The 22742-nt window shown below is 40.7% G+C and overlaps 1 long non-coding RNA gene across 5 annotated transcripts in view; it reads left to right on the top strand.

Moving 5' to 3' along the window:
• Positions 1-838: 838 nt before the first annotated feature.
• Positions 839-22742, top strand: part of LOC138142625 (uncharacterized) — a 130260-nt gene continuing 108356 nt past the window's right edge. For 4 of the 5 annotated variants that reach the window (XR_011163493.1, XR_011163494.1, XR_011163495.1 and 1 more), the window contains exons 1-3: positions 987-1184; positions 2458-2545; positions 21140-21282. This is a non-coding gene — a long non-coding RNA (uncharacterized lncRNA). Of the gene's footprint in view, positions 967-986; positions 1185-2457; positions 2546-21139; positions 21283-22742 lie in introns of those variants that run through there. The other variant, XR_011163492.1, reaches the window with a different exon arrangement.

The following is a 22742-nucleotide window of genomic DNA, read 5'->3' as shown; positions in this document are numbered from 1 at the left end:
TTTGGGCTGTGGGGAGGGTCACCTAAGGTCTCTGTGCTCTAGGCAAATCTAAGACCACAAATTGCAGACAGAGAAGGTGTCAGTGGAGGGATTTTGCTTCTCCGGGAGTTCCCAACGTGTCCAATCCCTGTCCCTTCCTGATTAAAACACCCCCCCCTCAGCCTCCAGGGGCTCTTGGATGGGTGCCTGGGCTGCCTTAGGTGCTCTGGGTCCCCTGTGTGATGCTCCTCGTGGGCAGGGCAGCATCCTGGAGCTCGGGAGAGTACCCCAAGCCTCTTTCTCATTTGCAAAGCAGCCCAGGAGCAACTTTACAGTTTCCCACGGCCCAGGTTTGGTCAGGAGAAGCTGTGGTTGCCAGGGTGCCCCCACGTCCCTCACCACCCCTCGCTGATGTTTCTCTCCACCGCCTTCCTTCTCTGCTTTGAGGGTTTGTCAGGAACCCAAGTCCCATTCCGGGGTGCTGGTTTGCAGATGCTGCTGTTGGGCTCTTCCCTCTTGGGGAGGCCAGGGTACTACCCTCCCTGGACCTCCCTGCTCCCCCTCGACCCCGTTCCTCTCCTTGTTTTCTGTAAAGGGGCCGACCCCAACCACCCCAGGCTTATTTCAGATGAAACACCCCATCCCCGCAACCTGTCCTCAGGAACTCCCGACTCTGGTCAGTCCCTGGCCCACTCCCCTCCAGGTAGAAGATGTACTTTGGGCCCCTCCCCCGACAGGCTGGGCTATGGGGGCACAGGGAAACGGCGGGAGTGGGGCGGTTCCCATACTCCTCTGGGTCTGATATCACAGGGCCCCCTCCCCTCAGTCCCTCCTTCCTTCCTTCCTCTGTTTGGGGTGGGGGTGGGGGTGTGGGGAAGGCCAGCCCAGCCCTGCTGGGGTCCAGACCTGTTTCATCTCCCATTATCAGAAGCCCGCCTCGCCCTGAGGTGACGTCACCGGGCCTGCCTCCTCCCACATTCCTCCAGGGTAAGTCCTCCCTGCCTTTGGAGGTGGTGAAGGAGGAGGTTGAGTTCTATGTTCACCTCTGTCAGGAGAGGGGGGCTGAGGGCATCTCGAGGTCCTCCTGCCCCTCCCCCTCCCCTTCCGCTTCTCTCCTCTACCACCCTCCTCCACGATCCTCCTCCCCTCCCCTCACCTGACAGATCCTGGAGGATCTTGCGTGTGCAGGCATGGGGGTGTGTGAGGTAAGTATCCTTGCTCCTCCCCTCCTCCTACTCTTCTACCCCCCTTTTCCTTAACCGCTCCTCTCCCCACTTAGTGCCTAGGGGAATGCGTGTCTTGTTGGGGGGAGGGGTTCGTGGGACCTTCCTCCCTCTCTCTTCTTCTATTACTCCTCTCATCCTAGGCTTGGCCTTAGAGATGAGGGGAGAAGAAATAGTCTATAAACTCTTCCCCTTCCCTTTCCTCCATCATCTCTTTCGTTTGGTCAGGTTTAATTTAATGGTATATTTATTTTTGTTCTGAGTTCCACAAGCACCTGATTAATGAGGCATTCCGTGTACATTGTTGTAGAACAGAAAGGGGGGACTGTCTCTGAATTTGCAGATACCCGTGCTTTATAGACTGAAAGAACAGAGTTGTTTAATTTTGTCATAGGGTTATTGATAGCTTGGATTTCTTCCTTTGAAAACTTCCTGTTCATATCCTTAGACCTATTGGAAAATGGCTCTTAATGTTTGAAATAGAAATGCATTCCTTTTATCTTGCACATGCACCATTCATTAGAGAACTTTGATGTTTTTCCTTACTTAACTGTTGCCCCTTTAATTTAACTGCATTAGACTTGTTTGTGTGAAAACATTTCCATTTTATAGAAGCAGATTTATCCATTTTGCTTTCTGTAATCCTCTCTGTCCGTTGTTCTGTCATGATGATGGGGGACGGGATCCCAATAGATTCAGCAGGAACCCTGATCTCATCCAAGACCAGGAAACCTGCAAGGGCATCTGGAAAGAATTCAGCTCAGCCTTGCTTGGAGTTAAGAGTTGAGAAAGTTTATTATTACGCCATTACAGTGGGCAAGAGTCCTTTAGGGGACCTGCAAGTGAGAGGGGTACATGCTTTTACCTTTAAAAGGTAGGGCTGCCATTGTCAGGGCTGACCAGAAGGGAGGGGCCTCAGTGCATAGACAAAGGTCAGAGCTGACCAAGAGGAGAACGTGAAGAGATAGTTTAGATAAGATTTGGCCCAGGTTGAAGGAGACAAAAGGCAAGGACAAAGGAGGGTGTGGGCCAGGCCTGGGAAGAAATAAAGAGATTAAGTAAGAACAAAAGGGGTCCCAGGGTGTTGCCTAGGTGAAGTGTGGGATAGGGAGAAGGGGCAGAGCTCAAGGATGGGAAAGGACAAATTGCAGTTACAATTGAACAGACTGGTTTTGCAAGTTGGTTTCACAAATTGACCTAGACCCCAGGTACCCCATCAATGCTATGTGACAAAAAGGTTTTTTTTTTCTTTTAGGGAGAAAAAACGTCATTCCAACTGATGGATGCATTGAGAAAACATGTGCCATGGGTAACACCTGGGTACCTCTTGCCTCCAGGAAGTGGTAGGTTGAGGGTGTATTCTCCCATCTTCTTTTGAGTCTCGCTTGACCTTTAACATTTTGTTCTAGGTATTTTAAACTTTTTAGTGCATTGTTCTTTCCAGTTGCATTGTTATAGTTAACTTGGATACCATTTTCTTGGCTCTGCATATCTCACTTTGCATCAGTTCATGAAGGACATTCCATACTTCTCCATACTAATCACACCCATCATTTCTTAGAATGCATTAGTATTTTATTACAATCATGTACCACTCTTTGTTTAGCCATTCCTCAGTTGAAATGCATCTACTTTGATTCTAATTCTTAGCTGGTACAAAAAGTGTTGTTATAAATATTTTGGAGCAAATGGGGCCTTTTTGCTTCTCAATGACTTCCTTGGGGTATTATTCCAAAAGGAATAATATATAATGGAATAATGGTATATTCAAAATGGAATCTTTGTTTTAAAGGGTATAGATATTTTTGTTACTTTTTTGCATAACTCCAAATTACTTTCCAAAATGGTTGTGCCATTTCACAGCTCCACCAACAATGTATTAGTGTGCCTATCTTCTCATACTACCTCCAACTTTGCTGTTGCCATTGTTATCCTTTTTGCCAATTTGTGGAATATAAGGTGAAACTTTAGAGTTTTTCTGATTTGTATTTCTCTTATTATTAGTTAATTGGAGCATTTTTTCATGTAGTTGTGAATAGTTTGCAATTCATTTTTTTTGAGAACTGTGTTCATATCCTTGGAGATTTTTTTCAATAGGAGAATGGCTTTTATACATACATACACACATATATCTTTGTTTATATAACCTGTTTATATATCTTGAATATTAAACCCTTATCAGATGAATTTGATACAAAGATTTGTTTTCCCCTTCAGCCACTTCCCTTCTTATCCTAGATATATTAATGTTATTTGTGTAAAAGCTTTTCAGTTTTAGGTTATCAAACTTATCAGTTTTATATTTTGTCATTGCCCAAAGATGTTGTTTCTGACTTAGCAGCAGCAGCAGGGCAGATATTTTTGGAGTTGTTTTCCTAAATTTGGTGATGGGTCTATGCTCATCTGTCAGTGTTCTTTCACATAGTCTCCCTTAAGAATGTAGACAAAGGAAAGTATCCTATATGTATAAATGGTATTATTGAAAGATACAGCCAATTCTAGGGTTTTCACACAAGCAGACAGCTGAAATAACTTGAATTCCCAATCCTTCTCCTTCCATCCATACTCTTCCCTCTCCTTTTCCAAGGAAGGGACAATTACATCATATACTGGCAAGGATATTAGATTTGGAGTAAAAGGACCTCAGTTTGAAGACTGGCTTTGCCAACTTACTGTCTTCAGCAAACCATTTCTTTACTCCAGAATTTAGTTTCCTTATTTGTAAAATGAGGGGGTTAGATTTGCTAGCCTGGAAGTTTCTTACAAATTTTGTTTTCCAAGTGAATAAGATGATATCAGAGGACTGTTTGCAAAAAGATAATGGCCAGAATTTATCATTTTAACTCACTGAAATTTGGTTCAATTTCATCTCTCTACTACTAAGCCCATAGCTGTGGGTTGTATAATAATAAATGATGTTTGTGTAATATAGATGTTGATGAGCTATTCAGGTTAGATGAAGTAAGGGAGAGTAATAAATATTTCAGGGAAAGAAGCATGAACAAGAAGTTTCTTGGGAGAGATGAAAAGGAGACAAATGGATGTCTGGAATTAACTTGGTTATTTGCATGGGGATCTGCTGCAATTTTTAAATTGTGGATTGGTTTCTGCCTGCTATTCAACTTAACTTTGGGCTAATTGTCTTCTGTCCACCCCTTCTTCCATGCCATATATGCTTTAAAAGAAAGCAAAGTATTTGTGAAATGAGTTTCAGGGGAAAGACACAATTAGAAATAGAAATATGATGCAAAAAAGACATAATACCAATATAGTGATTCAGAAACAAAGATGTATGTGTGCATGGGTGTGCGTTTATAAAACCATTATGGCTCCCTTTCATTGGTCGAAAGATAGTCGTGGAATCATCGCGTTTAGAATCAAAGGGACATAAGATAGCATTTCAGTTTGAACTCATTTTATTGTAATGGAGGAACTTGAAGCCTGGAGGAGAGAAGCGGCTTGTCCAAGGTGTGATGAAAGCAAAGAACTTCTCCGGAACATCCTCAATATCTTGAAGATACTGAGAAAATGACCGTTCATAAGAGAGGGAAGTGAGAGTAGAGAGGATAAAGGTAGAAGAGTCAACAGCATTTTGTCACGTGACAAAAATAATCCCTAGGCAGAAAAGCTGGGAAATCATTCAGTTAGAAAAGTTGCAACACAGAATCATTCCTACCTTTGAAAATGGAGTTGGAAATATTTCCCTATTTCTATTCAGAAACAAATCTTGGGGCTGACTATCCATTGAATTTGGATCTAGAGTAGTGATCAGAAACTATCTATTTCAATTGCTTCTTTTTACAGGTGAGAAAACTAAATCTCAGAGAGGTTGTGGTTGGTCCAAGGTCACAGAGGTCATAAAATAAGTAGTCTGTGACCATTGTTTCTTTTTTTTTTAATTAATGCTTTAAATATTTTATTTGAGGAAGCTAAGCAGCACAGTGAATAGAGTACAGTTCTTGGAATTTGGAATACCTGACATCAGATCTTGCTTTATTCACTACCTAGCTGTGTGACCCTGGGGTAGTCACTTAACATCTCTGTACCTCAGTTTCCTCGCCTGTAAAATAATAATAATAGCACCTACCTCACAGAGTAGTTGTAAGAATCAAATGAATTAACATAAAAAAACACTTGGCAAGCCTTGAATGTTTATTATTATTATTAGATAATTTTGCAAACACTTAAAAAATTTCTCTTACCTTATTAAAACTAGCACATACGTCTATTGCTTTAGTGGCTGAGAATTTGACTTTCCTCCAAAGCAGGGGTAATAATAGCTAACAGCTGCATAGAACTTCACATACATTGTCTTATTTGATGATCAAAATGATACTGTAGAAGGTAGGTATTACAGGCATTATACCCATTTTAACATATGAAGAACTGAGGCTTGGAGAAGCATGATTGTCTGAGGCAGCACTAGAATCTAGTTCTCACCTGAATCATGGAATCATAGATTTAGAAATAAAAAGGAACTTTGAAGTGATCTATTCCAGTGTTCTTACTTTACAGTAATGGAAACTGAGGCCCAGAGATGGGACATATCTTCTTCATGTTATTGGTGGTAGTTAGAGTCAGAGATGGAATTTGAATCTATGTCCTTTGAATCAAATCTAGCACTCATTCGCCTACACCAAGAGGAGGGGTATGTGTTTCACTGTTAATCCTTAGAGTCAAGATTTGACGGTGGCTTTACTCCATCACTGTTCCCTTTGTACCTCCATTAAAAAAAACAAAACAGATAAAGGTGGAGAGGAAACAAAAAATAAAGGCATCAAATTTTCTCCCTAGTCATTCTCTGTCACAAAAGTTTATCCAGGAGTGGAGGTCAATACAGAGAACAATAATGTTCAAAGAGCCCCATGCTGTTTTTTTCCTGCCTATTACCTATAAACAACAGAATCCTAAGACAGGAGAGGGAAACTATGAAATGATGTCCTAAATTTCTTCGGCAAAACCCCAATATTGAAATACAATTAGTAGAAGCTTAGACTTTTAATATATTAATTCTTTTTTATTTTTTTAAAAGCAATCGGGGTTAAGTAACTTGCTCAAGGTTACTCGGCCAGTTATTTCTGGTTGTGGTGCTAAGTATCTGAGCCCGGATTTGATCCCCAGGTCGTCCCAACACTGGGGCCGGTGCTCTTACTCACTGAGCCACCTGGCCGCCCCTTATATTAATTATTCTTTAAAAATAATGATAAAAAGTTGAAAACAATAGTATCTACTCTATTGTTTACTGCCTTCCTCACATCAAATGTGTCTCCCTTTCTTTTCTTTAAGAAAACAACACATTTTTCATCTTTAATTAAAACATGTTCAGAGTACATTGAGCTTCACATTCGTTAGAAAACATTAAAGAAAAAACCTGCAGAAGACATTTAATAAAAACCAATTCAATCATTCTAGACCAAGTCCAAATAAATATAGCTCTACCCAGGTAATAAACTCCTTGTGTTTGTGCATTTCCAGCACCAAGGATAGCACTAGACAAACAGTAAGTTCTTAATAGAGCTCAATGCATTGAATGACCATAGATTTGGAGCTGGAAAGGACCTTAGAAGTCATTTAGTCCACCTCTTTTATTTTTCATATGAGGCACCTGAGGCCCAGAGAATTTAAGTGACTTCCCAAAGTTATTTCATTTTATTCTTTCAAAAGCCCCATGGAATAGGGTCTATTATCATCCCCATTTTACAGATGAAGAAATCGAGGCTAAGTTTAGGGTAAAGAGGAAAAGTGATTTGCCAGGGACATACTACTAGTAAGTATGTAAGGCATACTCAGGCCTCCTGATGTTAATTATCAACCTGTGGCACCTAAAACCCTCTTTTTGGGGGAGGATTAAATATTCTGAAGGTATATATATATATATGTTAAAATAACATTTATTTTAAAGAAAATACTGAGGGGAGGCCAGGTAGCACAGAGAATAAGAGCACCGGCTCCAGTGTCAGGATGACCTGGGGAACGAATCTGGGCTCAGATAGTTAGCACCACACCCAGAAATAACTGGCTGTGTAACCCTGAGCAAGTTACTTTAATCTCGATTGCTTTAAAAAAATACTGAAATTTTGATTTGTAGAATTTGAGTTAGCATGAAAGTATGAAATAAACTCTTTTGAGAAGGCTACACTTGCTATAGTATTCTTCAAGTCCAAACCTGTGTCATCATTAGAATACTATAACAGGACTATAATAAACCACTTTGGATGATGTTGAAGGCAGACTTATCTTGTCCTCAATTCCATGTTACCATATAATTTACTTCTCACAGCATCTGGCCTATTTTCTGTCTTCAGTTATAAAACAAATAACAATAAAATATTTTCATACCAAATGTCTCAAAAGGTTTTTTGATTACCTTTCAACTCCTTATAAAGTAAGAATTTCATTTCTCCTTCCAGGGCTATTGAGATCTCACATAAGACCGCAGAGTCAGGATTGTAACACTTTCACAATAAGAATGCAATTCTGAATTTGGGGTTCCAGAAGACCAGTAAAACAGGCCCTAAAAGTTGTGAATGACAGATGGGTTTTATGATAAAGAATGTGATCCAAATACATTCACTTAAGGATGTACATTTCTTAAATCCACAGGCAAAGGAGTAGAACTATGTCATTATGGCAGGTATTGGATCCTAGTGCTGGCATTTTATGGCTAGCACTATAATGTCCCCTGTCCTCTCCAGTTTTCCAGATTTATAGAATCAACTTTAGGTCAGTCCAAAGAGACAGCAGGAGATCCAAGCTCCATAGAAGCACTGCTCTTATATCTTGAAATTCTATGGAGAAATTGACAAGAGTCTCTAAATAAAATTAACATACACTTCGGTACTTGGTGATTTCAATTCAAAAGGGGCACAGGTAAGCTAGCCAAAAAGAAGTTGGAAAATATGGTTTAGGATAAAGAAATTTAGAAAGGTCAAATGGCTTGGAGACTACCAAGGACTCAAACTTGTATGTCAGGAGTAGGAGAACCTGAGTTCAAACCTGACCTCAGACACTTACTAGCTGTGTGACCCTTGGAAAGTCACTTAACCCTGATTGCCTCCAAAAAAGAAAGAAGGAAAGAAAGAAAGAAAGAAGAAGGAAGGAGGAAGGAAGGAAGGAAGGAAGAAAAGAAAAAGAATGAGGAAAGAAAGCTAGCTTGAAGGAACTGGGCATGATAAAGATTAAACAATATTGGAGAAAATGCAATTGATTATATCTTTATAGATAGGAAACAATAGATTACTTAGAAGGAGTAATTGTTGATTTTTGTGAATTTATTTCTTTTCCTCTATAGCATCTGAGTTACCACATGGACACAGTGGTTAGAGTGCTGAGTTTGAAGTCAGGAAGACCTGAGTTCAAATTCTGCCTCTGTCACTTACTATCTCTGTGGCCCTAGACCACAGAAAAAGATTTCCATCATGCAGTGCCTGGTATATACTTGGCAATTAATAAATATTTATTCCTTTACTTCCTTTCCATTCATGTGCAAATTTTCAAGGGGAAAATCTATACCTATGTCTGTGAGAGCTTTTGACCCCCATTTCTGACAATCAGCAGTCACTAAGCATTTATTAAGTACATGCTGTGTGCCAGGCACTCTACAAAGGACCGAGATACAAAGATTAAAGTGTACCAGTCCCTGACCTGAAGGAGATTATGTTCTAATGGGGTAGATAACATCTGTGTTTGTGTGTATGTTTACATACCCATGCACACAATGCATATATATGTGTATGTATTTATGTATATATGTAAAGCTCCACACAATGCATACAAAATTTATGAGAAAGAGAAGAAGAAAGCATTGGTTTATGAAATTCTTCTATCACTAGTGCTTCCATAGAGAACACTTAATAAGTGTTTATTAACTGACTGACAGAGCACGTGCAGAACCAGATGTTCTTGGAGCCTAGTCCAATCAACACTTCCAAGAGAGTACAGTTTCCCTTAATCTTCACCTTTCTTCTTTTTCATTTCCCCCTATCCCTCTTCTGCAGAGCCTAGCATTATGCTGAACATATTATAACTGCTGAACAAATAGTGCTTTTCTAATAGGAATGGACTTAAAATTTAATAAACAGGGAATATCTAACTCAAACTTTATTGATCATCTTAGGTATGTGAGACTTAGAGAGGAAGAGAAATCATTTTTTTCTTACAAAATTGTATATGTAATGGGAGTTACATGGGCATTCCTAGATCATTTAACATTAAGGCTCCCTTTATCCCCTAAGATATGAATGGGGGTAGCCTGCTTTCATTGGCTGCCTCAACAAGAATTTAGCACTTCCACATTAGAACAACTTTCTAGTTTGTCCTGGCTCTTCCATGTATATGTAAAACAGACTACCTTGATCCCCACTGCCCCAAGGCCAGTAGTTCCCATTTCACCCCTCCCCCAGGGTTCTCTATTACCCTTAAGAGGGTTGGAGGTATCTGGGTTCCTTGCCATTGGCTTAAGCCCCAACCCATGCTATTCTCCCAAGTGCAGGTGTAGTCTTCTGCACCCCAGTTTCATTTAGCAACTAACAGCCAGATTAACTTTTGCAAAGGAATATTTAATTGAAAAAGTTTAATCCAAAATATGTAAATTTATTCCCCAATACGTGTGGAATAATCCACCCCTCATTACCCCATATCATCTCATTTATTGCAGAGTAGAAGGGGATTATGTTCATAGCTTCACTCACTTCCTTTAGAGAACAATCCAAGTTCCAAGTCCAAAATGCCCATCTGGCTCAAGTCCAAGGTTGCCTGGCTTCCCTTGGCTTTTCTGCCTGGCTAGCTAACTTCAATCTCCCATCTGGAATCCTGGCTCCAGTGTTCCCATGGCTCTAACTCCCAGTCCTGTGAGAATCACTGGCACCTCAATCTGAGAAAGACAGATAGAACAGAGCAGAAGCAAACACTACTAGGCCAATCTAGTGGAGTAGTGAACTTCTTCCCAGTTCAGTTTGTGGGGCATGTAGAACATGAGCCCAAAAGAGTGAATGATCTTATTCTGGACATCTTAAGGGGATAGCAAATTCTTGTGAGGCAGCCAATGAAAGCAGGCTACCCCCATTCATATCTTAGGGGATATAGGGAGCCTTAATGTTAAAGGATCTAAGAATTCCCATGTAACTCCCATTATATATGCAATTTTGTAAAAGAATTATTTTTCTTCCTAAGTCTCACATACATAAAAAATCTTTGGCCCTGGCACTCTGTGATAGTAATGGCAATTAAAGATTCCCCTGTATTGGCTTGGTTTTCAAATTGATTGTATTAAAACCCAGAGCTTGTTAATCCCACCTGTGGGATGGACTTTTTGATGTGAAAAGAAAGTCCTGACTGGGAGGAGCTGGTGACGTAGATTTGGAGAGACAAGAGAGAGGCGGAAGTTCTTTTTGGAAGCAGCACCTCGTGTAGGGGGAGAGACTAAGAGATTGCTGGTGGCCGCTTTGAATTGCCCTGGACTTTTGAGACCTGCCCCCTGAGCTGTCAAGGACTGAGGAGACATGGCTGTTTTGCTGGTACTTTGTCTGTCTGTTTTAACAGTGAATGAGAGATACTAATACCTCGATCTTGTGCCCACTGGTGTGTGGCCTGGACCCCCAAATGGCCTGCTGTTTGGTGGACCCATTTTGCTAATACCGGATCATCAGTTGTTGTCAAAGTAGGGACAATATGTTCAGTAGCAATCTTTGCCAGTCGATCAGCAAGAGCATTGTACTCACGTTCTGGTGTGGTGGGGGCCACGTGAGCATCTACATGAAAAACTGACAAGTCAGTGACCAAAGACATGTTCCAGATATCTTCCCATAATTCTTTGCCCCAGACTTGTTTCCCATGAATTTCCCAATTTTCATTCTTCCACATGGGCATCCATGTAGCTAACCCATTAGCTACCGCCCATGAATCAGTGAATATATGACACTGTCCTCCTTGTTCTAGTTTGATGGCTTGATATACTGCCATAAGTTCAGCATATTGGCTACTTGCACCTATCCCAGTACTTTCCAAAGTCCTTCTAGTACATGGGTTATAGGCCACTGCTTTCCAATGTCTTTTTTGCCCCAAATATTTTGCTGTCCCATCAGTAAACCATGCATGTCTCTTTTGTTCCTCAGTTAATACATCATATCCCTCATTCCACTTTACAGTGGACTTTACCAACTGTTGCTTTGGCTCAGGGGGTGTGTCATTCCTCTCAATTTCTATGTTTGCTACAGATTCATGTAGAGCAGAGACTCCGCTTTTGCCTGTTTTCGCTCTATTTTGAATATACCACTTCCATTTGATTATACTAGCCTCTTGGGCATGTCCAATTCTGTGAGAAGCTGGGGTACTCATTACCCAGGTCATAATTGGGATTCCAGGTCTTAATATCACTTCATGGCCCAGAGTCAGTTGTTCAGTCTCCACCAAAGCCCAATATGCAGCTAACAACTGCTTTTCAAAAGGTGTATACTGGACTCCAGATGAAGGGAGTTTCCTACACCAAAATCCCAAAGGTACATTTCGGCTTTGTTGTTTTTGCCATAAGCTCCAGTTTGCATAATCATCTTGTACAGTCACTTGCAATTCCACTGGACCATTTTGCATGGGCCACAAATCTAGGGCCAATTGTATGGCAGCCTTGGCTTCTTCAAAAGCTTTACTCTGCTCAAGTCCCCAATCGAATTCATATTTCTTCCGTGTGACTCTATATAAAGGTTTTAAAATCTGTCCCAAATGTGGAATGTGGTGCCTCCAGTATCCAAACAATCCTATGAACTTTTGGGCCTCCTTCTTATTGGTAGGGGTAGGAAAATCCTGAATCTTTTGTCGGGCTTGAGGAAGAATCTCCCTTAGCCCCTTGTTCCATTGTATACCCAAAAATTTCACATTTTGAGCTGGTCCTTGAACCTTTGCAGGGTTAATTTCCCACCCTTTACTTTTCATATGCTCAATTAGAAGGGTCAAACTCCTTTCCACTACTTTCGCACCTTTTCCCTGTATCATGATATCATCAATGTAGTGGGTAAGCTGTACACCAGGTAGCTTTAATTCATCCAACTGTTCAGCCACAATCCTGTGACAAATAGTGGGGCTATGTATGTACCCTTGTGGCAAGCGGGTGAAAGTATATTGTCTACCCTGCCAAGTGAAAGCGAAGTGGTCCCATTGTTTAGGGTCTATTGGGATGGTGAAGAAGGCATTTGCCAAGTCAATAACTGCATACCAAGTCCCATCATATTTCTGGATCCTTTCTATTAAGGTGATGGTATCTGGAACAGCAGCATACAAAGAAGGAGTCACCTTATTCAACTGTCTATAATCCACAGTCATTCTCCATGTCCCATCTGATTTTCTTACTGGCCAGACAGGATTATTCCATCTTGTGGTTGTAGGGACCAACACTCCTGCTTCAACATATTCCTTTATAGTAGTGGTAATTTCATCTTGCCCACCTGGCACACGATACTGTTTTAAAGTAATTACTTCAGAAGGTTCAGGTAAAGTGATCGGGTCCATTTTTAGTTTTCCCACTAAAACTGTATTAATTCCTATCTTCCTCACAGCAAATTGGTATCTCCCTTCAGGTAAATTCAGTGTCATGCCTCTCAATACATCTATCCCAATGATGTATTCAGGAATGGGTACAACAACCACAGTATATTCTTTCTTAGGTAACTGCCCAATTTTCATTGTTATTTTAACCTGTCTGGCTGATATTTCAGCACCTCCTAGACCCGTGATGGTAATAGGAGTTCCATGTTTAAACTTATCAGGGTTTCCATAGATAAGTGTGGCCTCAGCCCCAGTATCAATCAGTGCTCTAGTCACAGTAGTTGATCCATTCTTCCAATATATTGTTAAACCAATATGGGGTCTGCAATCTCTTCTGCATATTTCTTTTATCTGGGCTGGGGCTTGGCCTATCTCCTATTCGCCCTGAAGGTGGGGCAAACTTGGATACAAAGATTCAGATTCAGAAATACCTGCAGGGGTGGTTCCTGCTTCCCTGTTCATTCTAATGCTAAGTACCTTTTCTTGGTACAGCTTATGCAGCTCTTCAGTTGGAATACCATCTATTCTTCTGAAGTCCACCCCAGCTCTTAATAGAGCAGTAAACAGTTCCGTTCTTGTTGGTCTATTTTGTCTCTGAATCCTCTGGCTGTTTACTCTTCTCTCTCGAGGCAATTTGTCTTTTTCCCATTCCCCTAAATCGCTTAATTGTGAAATCTTATCCAGCACCTCTGAAAGAGGGTGCCCTATTTCTCCAATTAACAGAGTCAGAATTAGGTGCTTATATGCAGGAGGAGCTGTCTTCACTATGATATTTCTATGAGGAACTCCTAGGGGGGTATCATAATATGCATTTGCATCTCCAATCAGGATAGCAGTTTTCATTACCTCCTCCTTTAGTTTTCTCATACAGTCTCTAAGTGAGTACCAGGGTCTGTCTCCCCTAGGCCACATAGATTCAGTTGGATATTGCTTTGTGCAACCTTCTGCAGCTAAAGCTAGAAGATTCGTTTTATTATTTCCTCCTTTCATATGGTGATCCCTAAAAGCCTGGTGTACAAAAGGATTCTGACTGATACTTATGAATTTTAAACAGTCCTCACTGTCCAGTGTTATTCCTCCGGCGCCTTCATCAGTGATTCTTACTATCCAAGACACTAAAGACTCCCCCATTCTTTGGGTAAATCTACTCAATATATCAGTGATCTCCTGTTGAGTGAAATCCTCAATTATCTCCCTGGACTCAAAAAGAGGAAAGGGGACATAGTTTAGAGCTGGTAGCCAGAAAGTGAGTTCTATCAGAGTAGGACTTTGAGGCTGCAGCCCTAGGTGGCTGGAGGAATGATTATGTCTTTAACAGTAAAAAGGGAGCTCAGAAGAGCAGGGGGGGTTCCTGGGTTAAATCTTTAACTCTCTTTTGAACATATTCATTTTGAGTTGCCTTTAGCGTATCTAATTCCAAGGGAACTAGATATGAAAGAAAGTATGAAAGGAAGGCCAAGGTGAGGTCATTTTCTTGGATTTATTTACACCATATTTTACTCTTGTGGGTGGATAATGTTAATATTTCCCTCAATTAACATGCACTATTCAGTATTCCATATTAGATGACCTTTGCTATGACTAAGGGTTTAGTAGGCATTTTTAAGGGTTATAATTTGGTCTGAATATCTAGATTTTCACTGAAGGAATCCATTACTAGCTCCCTAACTTTAGGACTTCATTTGGCTCTGTTTTGCTCCCTTTCACTGGGACTGAAATATCACATGGACCAATACCCAATAAAATTAGGATTTGGAAGGTTTCAAAGTGTTATTATAGGAGTTGGACAGGAGCCAGTATACTCAAAGTGTTGACCATGAAATGTTGCTGCCCTAGTCTATTCTTCTTCCTTTCTTCCTTGTCTGGTCTTAATCCTTCAGAAAATTGAGGACACTATTGAAATGTTCGGGTTAAGAAGTGATGAGAAGGGAATAGATATAAGACCTATTGTGGAAGTCGCAATTGATTCAGGCACAAAGAAACACTAGCATATGTTCACATAATTTATTGATACTCACAACCAAGCATTTGGGCAAATGAGTAGCAGTTTAGTCAGAGAGAGAATGTTATGTCAAATTCCACTCCCCAGCCATGCCATGAGGCAGAATGCAGGGTAGTGGCCCAGATAGGCAGTGGAATGAGGGATCTGGTTGAAAGTGCAGAGCCACTAGGAGTCTAGTTTCACTAGGGTTCTCATACAATGTGAATGACATGGCAGTTATCATATGATATCTATAATATCATACCTATTCACGTGTGATTGGGAAATAAATATACAGGCACTGGGGCATAGAGATCCACCATGCCCTACTGGAAAGTTGGAGGAGGGATGGGAGAAGATGTAGAGAGAGAGCAGATTGGGGGAGGGGATATTCAGTGGGATCATTATTTTGGGGTGGTGGGTAGGGGGAAAATGGGGAGAAAATTTGTAATTCAAAATCTTCTGGAAATGAATGATTTAAGCTAAAAATAAACATAAAATTTAATTTTAAAAAAGATTGGGAAGGGCTTTAAAAGACAAGCAGAAGATTTAGTACTCTCTTTTAGGGACTCCTGTTGCCACTGTAGCTTCTTGATCAGAGGAATGACATGGTCAGAGCTGTGATTTAGGAATGCCAATGTGGTAGCTGTGTGAGGATGGGTTCTTGAGGGGAGTGGTTAGATGAAGGGGGTGGGGAAGGAACTCACATTCACTGAGCTCCAAGTATTTTTCAGGCAATGGACTCTTTATAACTATTATCTCATTTGGTCCTCAGGACATCCCTAGGAGGGAGGTGCTATTTATTACCCTCATTTCACAGCTGAGTACTCTGAAGCAGACAGAGGCTAAATGGTCACAGAAGGGTCTGAGTCCAGATCATTATTAGTCAGGTCTTCCTGAGTCCAGGTCCAGTGTTGTATCTACTGCATCAGTGAACTTCTAAGGATGGAGAACCTCACCTTCACCATGACTGTTGCTATTGTCCAGTCTTGCATTAGGGTGGTTATGGTATGAGTTGGGGGAGAAATATGGAGAAGTGAAGTCATGACAACTTGGCCCCTGAGTGGATTGGAGGTGAGGGTGGAAATGAGCATCATCAGTCTAGGCTGACTCTAGGATTTTGAATCTGGGAGGCTTCAGAAGGGGTGGTACAATGCTAGGAATACATAATAGGTGATGAATAAATTCTTGTTGCCTTGGTGATCTTGACAGATTTAGGGAAATTAGTGGAGTGGGTTTGGGGATAAAGATATTGAGTTAATCTGGAATGTCTATGGGACTTCCCATTACAAATACCAAGTAGGTATTTTACTGGAGCTCAGGAAGGAACAGAAGGTTTGAATATGTAGACTTATATTTTAGCTCAGTGGTGGATGAGAATTGAATACTTGGACACTGAAATATGAGTGAGAGACAGACAGACAGATACTCAGAGACAGAGACATTGAGACAAGAGCAGAGGGTCCAGAAGAACTAAGGGAAGTGGCATATGAAAGCATTGATTGAGGGGATATAAAATTGCAGGAAGAATATCTGAGCACTTTTCTGGCTTTTCAAGACAATGATATTCTCTATAATCTTTGTAAAATGGACATTTAAAACAATGGCTTTATATATGTATATGTTTATATATCTGATACACACACATATACATGTGCTACATGCATATATACATATAAACATATACATATATCCTGGAGTCATAAATTTTATTGAGTTTTAAAAGAAAAATTAGGGGTAGAAATCCCCACCCCTACACACACACACACACACACACACACACACACACGTCGATCAAGCCAGAAAGAAGCAGTTCCATCACAGACTGTTGTTCAGTCATTGAAGTTATGTCTGACTCTTCATGGCCCCATTTAGGATTTTCTTGGCAAAGATATTGGAGCGGTTTGTCATTTTGTACTCCAGTTCCCTTTAAGAAAAATTTAATTTATTTACTATTAGTTTTCAACATTCACTTCCATAAGTTTTAAATTTTCTCTGCCCCCTCTCTCCCAAAAATGGCATGTAGTAGGATATGACTCTACACATACTTTCCTATTAAATGCATTTTCACATTAGTCAAGTTGCATACAAGAATTATAACAAATGGGAGAGATCATAAGAAAGAAAAAAAACAACAACAGAAAGAAAATAGTCTGCTTCACTCTGCATTCAAACTCCATAGTTCTTTCTCTGGATGTGGATGGCATTTACTATCATGATTCCTTTGGAATTGTTTTAGGTTCTTGCATTGCTAAGAAGGGCTAAGTCTGTCAAAATCAGTCATTCCACACTATGGCTGTTTCTGTGAACAACGTTCTCTTGGTTCTGCTCTCTTCACTCAGCATCAATTTATATGTCTTTCCAGACTTTCTGAAGTTGGCTTGTTCATCATTTCTTATAGCACAATAATATTCCATTACATTCATATACCACAACTTGTTCAGCCATTCCTCAAATGATGGGCATCCCTTCAATTTCCAATTCTTGACCACCACAAAAAGAGCTGCTATAAATATTTTTGTACATGTGGATCCTTTTCCCATTTTTATGATCTCTTTGGGATGCAGCCCTAGAAATGGTATTACTGGGTCAAAGGGTATGCACATTTTGTAGCCCTTTGGGCATAGCTCCAAATTGCCCTCCAGAATGGCTGTATCAGCTCACTGCTCCAACCAAAAATGAATCAGTGTTCCAACTTTCCCACATTCTCTCCAACATCATTTTTCTGTTTTGTCATGTTAGCCAATCTGATAGGTGTGATGTGGTACCTCAGAGTTGTTTTGATTTGCATCTCTCTAATCAGTAGTGGTTTAGAGCATTTTTTTCATGTGACTATAGATAGTCCAGCTCCTAAGTACTCACTGTACCCTGCCTCCCCAACCAGTCAGCTGTTGTCCTCCAGGGACACACATACTGACAGGTAAGTTCCTTCCTGGGGATCATATTGCTTCAGATATTTTACCAACAGACATCTCTTGGCCCCCAAACCATATATATAAGTGAGTTGTCTAAAGTCTTCCAGAGGAAAGGAAACCTGGCTTTTGAGGGGGACCTGAGGTATTTTTCTAAGGTGTCTAAAACTCTGAGAGAGCAAAGGCTTTGAGGCCAAGACAGCTCTGCACTGGAAACTGAATAAGGAAGGACTGGAAAGGGTAAAACAGAATTATTTCTAGGAGTCTATTCTTATAAGGCAAGTCTCCCTGGAGAATGGATTCCCAGAAACTCCTGCACCCAAGAGTCCCTTCCCTTCCCAGAGGGGCATTGGTTTGTTACTGAAATGATTTCTGTGAGGTTGTGCACGTGTTCTGGGCCCTCAGTTTTAGCTGCACCTGTAGCTTATTGGTGCAAACCTTTTGCCCTGAGATGGGAGAATACCATTGTGCCAGATGAGGACAAGTTGAGAGCCACTTAAGTTAGCTGGGTGCTCTGATAGGCACAAAGAGCATTATTGGGCAAGAATCATCCAAATATCTGCTTTGTGTCTTCTCTCCTCTAGTCTCATGGTTGTCGTCTCATCAGGAAGTTGAACCTCTGGGTTGAACCCATTATAGGGTGGGTTTGTGGCTATAGCCCATCAGTCCCCACTCCCATCAGGAAAGATCCCTTCACCTGCACAGTCACTAGGGACCATTATTTGCCCTTAGGTTCTCATTGCCTAATCCATGAAAGCTAAGAACTCTGTCTCTGACTGTAAATGTCCTGGTCCAACTTTTGGTCTTATTGTGTTGGAAGTCAACAATAACCAAGGAATTCTAGGCTTGGTGTTTTCTTTGCCCTCCTGGCTAGAGCCCTCCAGCATGAACTAAGTTCATCACACTGCCTGGTGGGAGCCAGCTCTCTCTTGCGTGGACATGACTCACAATTCTTGATCAGGAGGTCTCTTGGGAGCAGGAGCCATGCAGTGCCTGGTCATCCAGTCACCACACCTTCCATATTTGCATGGCTCCTCCCCCAATTCAACTACCATGTGAGTCATGAGATCTTTGAATCTCATTCTATTTGCTAACTATGCCAAATGTTAGAGGCCAGTCTAAAACTAGTCCTCAGTTCAGAATCACTGTTGGGATGAAATTGGGCCCTCCCAAGTTATTGAGTCTTACAATAGAATGTTTACTCAGGCCCACACAGTGTGGTGGTGATGACAGATGACCAGTATGGATCTAGGTGCATCAGACACAATGATTTTGAAGAACGACAGGGTGGTTGTGCTACCATGTACCTATAGGGTCTCTCTGATGAACGCATATATGACTATGAAGAGATTAGGTGACTTAACCGAGAGGATTCCTGGTAGAACTTTCCATTGTCTTTGGTTCTGAAATGGTGTTTCTTTATTTTTTTTAATCCATTAACATCTCATGTAAACTCAGCTGTTGTATAAATTATTGAAAATTCATTTTTGGCAAAAGGGAAAGCTAGGATAAGGACTTCTCACAAAAAAAGAAATGGTGGTGGGGGAGGGAGGTGCTCCCTATTTGTCTGGGTTTGACTTCATATATATTCCCCTTCCTTCCTTCCCTCCTGCATCCCTCCTCCCTCTACTCTGGGAGGAGGTCACTGCAGCTCCCTCAGTGGTCCCGCCTCTCATTTCTTCCATTGGCTGAGGGGATTCCCTCCCCCCAATATGACATCACTACATCCTAGCTCTCTACTTTGGTCAATCCTTTGTGTGTCTAGAGAAGGGGAAGGAGGTTATACTTCCCTGTTCCTTGAAGTCTGGAAAGGGCTTCAGGAGGTCTTCTTGTCCCTGCCCTTGCCACTTTCCCCTTCCCCTTCCCCCTACAATCTTCCCCTCCTTTACCCTCCTTCTCCTACCTGGCAGATCCCCAAGATTCCTGCTTGTGCAAGTATGGGAGTATGTGAGGTGAGTGATCTCTCCCATTCTTCTGCAGTTCCTACGTCTCCTGCCACTGCCACTGTCCCTCTTATTTTCTCCAGAACTTCCCTGCCCCCTTAGCCTCCTCTCAGTGTCCAAGGGGTTGTGAGTAGGGGTTCCTAGGAGCATTCTTACCATTGCTTATCCATGTGTTGTATGTGTAGGTAGGATCCTGTGTGTGTGTGTAGGAAGTACATGTGTGTATGTTTGTATGTGTATACCTGTTTGTTTGTGCCTGCTCCTTTGTGTAACTGCTCAGATTTCTGATCTCCCTGGGCCTATCTACCTGCCTATGAGGTCTGGAGGGATGGGGACTTGGAAGGTAATGGGATGGGGTGGGGTGGCAGCCAGCAGGGAAAGCCTTTGGGTCACTCCCTCTTCAAGTAGAAACTTTCTTCCTCCCTCCATTCCTTTCTTCTGTCTTGGGCTTGTCCTTGAAGATGAGGAAAGAGGAGACAGTTTACAAACTCTTCCTCCCCCTTTTCCTAATCATCACTTTTGTTTGGCCACATTTAATTTAGTTGTATGTTTATTTTTGTTCTGGTTTGAACCAGCACCTGGTGAAAGACATTTCTATGTATGTTGTCGAACAGAAAGAAGGGACTGTCCGTGAACATGTGGATCTCTATGATTTACATACTGAAAGAACTGAGTTGTCTTAATATGCAGTTATCTAATTATGAGGGATTTGAACCATTTTGTCCTATGGTTATTGATAGCTTGGATTCCTTCCTTTGAAAACTTACTATTTATAACTATTTGAAGAATGACTCTTAATGATTCATATTGGAATCAGTTCCTTACATATCATGCATATGCAACATTAATTAGAGAACATGACTATAAAGATGCTTTTCTTCACCAAACTGTTACCCCTTTAATTTAACTGCATTAAGTTTGTGCAAAAATATTTCAATTGTATAGTGGCAGAATTATCAACTTTATTCTCTATGATCCTCTCTGTTCCTTGTTCTGTCTTCCCCGTCCATAGATGTGAAAAGTCTTTTTGCTCCTGCTCTTCTAATTTGCTAATGAATTCTGTTTTATATATAATTCCTGTATTGGTTTGTAGTTTAATTTTATATGTGGTATGAGGTGCTAATCTCCTCTCAAATTTCTGTCAAATTGCTTCTCACTTATCCCATCTGTTTTTTTTTATCAAATAGTATGTCCTCCCTTGTTACCCCCCCCCCCCCCAAAAAAAAACCCTAATGTCTTTGGATTTATTAAAAACCATGATATTGACTTAATTTGCTTCTGTATATTGCATAATAAATCTTTTCCATTGCTCAGGCTATCTTTTTAATGCATACCAATCATTTTCATAATCACATAGTTTGGGATCTGCTACTTGTAAGCACTAACCCAGACCCCATTCTTTCCTCCTTTCCCCTCCTCCATTATTACACTTGAGATTCTTGATCTCTCTTGAAAAGTTTTTATTAATGTTTTCTGTTTCTTACATCACCATGATATCCTACATATCCCTCTCTTTTCCCCTACCTGAGACATCCCATGTGACAAAGTGTATTTTTTTGTTTTAAGGAAGAAAAAAAGTCAGCACAAATGAAGGATGCATGTGGAAAACATGTGCAATTTGTAACGCCTGTGGACGTCTCACCTCCAGGAATGTGTAAGCTGATCCTGTCTTCTTTTGAGACTTCTGGATTTTAAATGTCTTGTTCCAGGTACTATTAACTTTTTGGTGCATTGTTCATTCCATTCAAATGGTAGTTAATGTGTATATTCTTTACTTGGCTCTGCTTACTTCCCTTTGCAGCAGTTCACAAAGATGTTCCCAAACTTCTCTGTACTCATCACACCCATCATTTCTTTTTTTGGAGGGGGAAGGCAGGGCAATTGGGGTTAAGTGACTTGCCCAAGGTCACACAGCTAGTAAATGTTAAGTGTCTGAGGCCAGATTTGAACTCAAGTCCTCCTAACTCCGGGGCCAGTGCTTTATTTACTGTGCCACCTAGCTGCCCAACACCCATCATTTCTTATAGCACCATGATGGTATTCCGTTAAATTTATGTGCCTTGCTTTGTTAATCCATTCCCTAGTTGACATGCATCTCCTTTGTTTCCAGTTCTTAGCTGGAACAAAAAGTGCTCTTACAAATATTTTTGAGTATATGGGGACTTTTTCTGCTCAACAGCTTCCTTGGAGTATAAGCCTAGTAACTGGAGTATTTATTTTAAATGGTATAGACATTTTTGTTGCTTACTTTGCATGATTTAAAATTACTTTCTGAAAGTGGTTGTGTCATTTCACAGTTCCTCCAACAGTATATTGTGTGTGCCTATCTTCAAACTTTGGCTGTTGATGTTTTTTGTCCTTTTTGCCAATTCACAGCATGTGAGGAAAACCTTAATGTTGCTTTGTTTTGTATTTCTCTTATTATTAGTGATTTGGAGTATTTTTTCACGTGGTTATGAGTAATTTGCAGTTCTTTATGAACTATTTTTCATATCTTTTGACCATTTATCAATGGGGGAATGATATTTATATATCTTGAACATTAAAGCTTAATCAGGGGAATTTAATACAGAAGTTGTTTTTTTTCCTCCCATTCAATCATTTCTCATCCTATCCTAGTTGTTTTTATGTTGTTTATACAAAAGCTTTTCAGTTTTAAGTAATCAAAGTTATGGATTTTATCCTTTCTAATTGATGTCCAGGTCATCCCGACACTGGAGCCGGTGCTCTTACTTGCTCAACCACCTGGCTGCCCCTGCAGTTATTTTTAATAGAATTCCTCTTTTTATCTTTTCCTGATGGGTTTTATTGGTAGTATATAGAAATGCTGATGACTTAGGTAGGTTTATTTTATACACTGCAACTTTGTTAAAGCTGTTAATTGTTTCAGTTAGGTTTTTAGTTAATATTCTAGGGTGCTCTAAGTATACCATCATATGATCTGCAAAGAGGAGAAGTTTTGTTTCATCATTCCTATTCTAACTCTTTCATTGTCTTTTCTTGTTTTATTGCTATAGCTAGCATTTCTAATACATTATTGAATAATAGCGATGGTAATGAACATCTTTGCTTCACCCCGATCTACTTAAGAAGGCTTCAAGTTTATCTTCATTATAGATAATGTTTGCTCTTTTTTTAAATAGATGCTACTTATCATTTTAAGAAATGC

The sequence above is a fragment of the Petaurus breviceps genome, unplaced genomic scaffold (assembly GCF_028583685.1).
Source record: "Petaurus breviceps papuanus isolate PSGF00001 unplaced genomic scaffold, PetGlider_PUasm1.0 90601, whole genome shotgun sequence".
Taxonomy (NCBI): Eukaryota; Metazoa; Chordata; class Mammalia; order Diprotodontia; family Petauridae; genus Petaurus; species Petaurus breviceps.
The sequence above is the reverse complement of the archived record's forward strand: the minus strand, read 5'-3'. Positions and strand labels throughout refer to the sequence as shown.